Raw genomic sequence first — 3,132 nt, forward strand, 5'->3', positions numbered from 1 at the left:
TTATTTCTGCTTATTTAGGGAACTGTGACCAGCCAATAGAAACATATTTTCAAAAATGTTGACTCTTATGAAATTTTCAATCTGCTATCTACTTTTTCCCTAAATTTAAGGCTGACTCTGTTTGGGGGTGGGGGGGAATCAAGGATGGCACTCATACGCTGATGACCTTTACAAATATAAATACATACATAAATGTATACATACATAATTTCTGAAATCGAGTTAATTAGCAAAATGAGATATTTCTATGTGCTCTTGATGTTGTATGATGCCTTTCAAGTTTTTCATTATTAAAACTATGTGTTCAATCATTTTCTTTTTTTTTATTACATCCTCTCTATTTAGGAGTCTGGAAATAAACAGTCAGTGAGTTGCGATAATTTTTATTCTATTCTTGGAGAAGCTTTGCACACAAAAAAGTGAAACAAAGAGAGTTTTGTAGAGAAAAAGGCCATGACTTAAGGTAATACCCAGAAAAAGAGTACATAGTGACTTTTAAGTTGCCTTATTTATTATGTAAATACAGTCTTAGCTTGGCTAAGAATGGTAAGTTTATGGTATTCATCACTTTTTAAAACAAAAAAATAATGATTTATAAATCCATTTATAAATTTACCATTTATAGAAATGGTAGGATTAATTACATAAATTCATTTTTGGTGTGATGAGTTGTTTTTATAATTATATATCAAGTGCTATATCTGCCTATACCACCTGAAAATAATTCTATTTATCTAGAACAGAACTTACTTAAAACATTTAATTAATGACTATATAGCCATTTGCCCCTCTGGTCACTCACTAGAGACCCAAAATCACTGCAATGCAAAATGGCTTGATTGGGACTATTATTAGAAGATAAGACCCTTATCCAAATATTGAGCAAACCAAAGGCAGAAGTCCAGGCTATGCAAGACTTGTTTGTAAAAAGCTGCCACACAGCCATAGACATCACCCAAGGGTGTTTGTACTAAAAATCTTCAAACTTAGAAAAATAGAAAATATTTTAGTTAAAAAAAATTACAAGATTTGTTTGATTTAACTTAATATAAAGTTAAAAATATAAAGAAAAAATTTAACAGTAGTTAGTAAAAAGAATCATCCATAAGAAAAGTACTAGACTAAAACTTCAAATTTAATATTTTTAAACTTTTACTAGAGTGACTGTATATTTTATGGATTTTTTACTAAAGTGATTTTATATTTTTTAACTTTACCTATGCAAGTATATATTATGTATTTAATTGTATTAACTTTTATAAGTAATTGCATGTTGTAAATTATGTATTTTATCTGTACACTGAAGAAAAGTCATCTCATACTAAGCATTTTCATTTGACTTTAGAAATGTATAGAATTTGTATAAAACTATTTTAAGCCTAATCATTCAAGTGTAAGGGAAGATTTTCCATTTTGACTTTAGATTAAAAAGTGCAAAATGGATAAGCTTATTTCGCAATAGGTAAGATGCTTGAATTTCAAGAAAAGCAAATATATCACACATTTCTTGTCTCTGTTTCAGATCTTTGCCTTGAAATGTTCCCATGCCACCCATCTTCCCAGTACAAGTAAAAGTAACATTTAGTGGGGAATAACCATCTTTGTGGTTGTTATCTTAACTTTTAAAATTCCATAGGTCATGTAGATGAACATGTGATAAATAAAAGATATGTAAAAAAATTAAGATAGAGATACTTAGCTGATATATTTGGCCGAAAAAATAATGATAATAACCTTCAGCATAGGATTACATGTGGCTAAAATTTTCATGGTTTATGTTATCACAGAATTTATAACTGGAAGAGGCTTTTTACAGAGTCAAATATCTTCCCTGAAGTGTATAATTTGTGTCTACTCAATAGAATCCAATAGAATACTGTAATCCAGTGAAGGATATGCTACAGCACACATACACACAATAGATTATTATCTACTCATATCAAGTTACAGGTAAACAGTATGTTATACAGTAAANTATAAATTATATATTCATATATAACATGTAAACTTATACATGTATATACCGGGGGTGCCAAAAAACTGTATGCACATTTTAAGAGATGTTAACACTTTGGTCGACGTTGCTCAAGCAGTATTTCACCTCAATCAGAAGTGTCTAGATGCTGATGGTAACCACTTTGAGCACCTCTTGTAATTGCAGAAGTCAAATGTGACTTGTATTCATCTTTTGTTGTTGGTATATATTAATACAGTTATTTCCTTTCTTAAAATGTGTATACGTTTTTTATGGCACCCTCTATATAAATATATTTATAAGCTATATGTTTCTGTTTATTCCTTTATTTCTTCAATATTAATCTTCTACAATATGCAAGCTCCCTATTCAGGCCCTGAAGTATTAAGGTATGTAAGACAGTGTCTTCACCTATGTGAAGAAGAGCTTCTAGGGAAGAAGATAGGCATAGAAATAGATTCTTGAACTAAAACAATAATGATTGATAAAAATAAAGGAGAAAGAAAATAGTCATTTCTGCAGTAGTAGAAGAAGGTGTGCTCTAGGAGATTCTGCTCAAGCTGTGTCCTAAAGAGGTGCCTGCTACCGACTTATAAAATTGCTAAGCCTATAACCTTACTGGTCAACTCAGTCAATCATATGTTAACAGAAAGCCAACCCAGTTGTTGGAAAGGCGTGTTATATTGCTGTAACTTAAATTCAGCATTTAATCTTCCAAAAAACCCAATGAAATAGCTGTTATTCTCATTTGACAGTTAAATAATGTGAGTTTTAGAGTAGCTCATGAGGTCACACTAGGTAGCATACTTAGTATGTCAGATCCTATCACGTAGTAGGTACACAATAAATGTTGGGTGCCTTTCTTTTTCTCTTGGTGGTCTGAGAGCTCTTCGAGTGGAGGAGCAATGGGCCTTTCACCTTTGTATTCTTCACGATCCTGTAAAATATCTGGCAAAAAGTGGGTGCTAACTAAACATGAGGCTAAATCAGGAGAGTGAGAAAAGCAGGTATAAAAACNTTTTTTTTGTTTTTTGTTTTTTTTGGAAAGGCTACTTGCTGAATGGCATATATTTGTTTGGAAATTTTAGTTAAAAATAAAAATAGCCAAGTTTGTTTTAAGATCGATATAAGCATCATTTACCAAATCCAATAAAAAT

The sequence above is a fragment of the Hipposideros armiger genome, unplaced genomic scaffold, assembly GCF_001890085.2.
Source record: "Hipposideros armiger isolate ML-2016 unplaced genomic scaffold, ASM189008v1 scaffold_455, whole genome shotgun sequence".
NCBI lineage: Eukaryota > Metazoa > Chordata > Mammalia > Chiroptera > Hipposideridae > Hipposideros > Hipposideros armiger.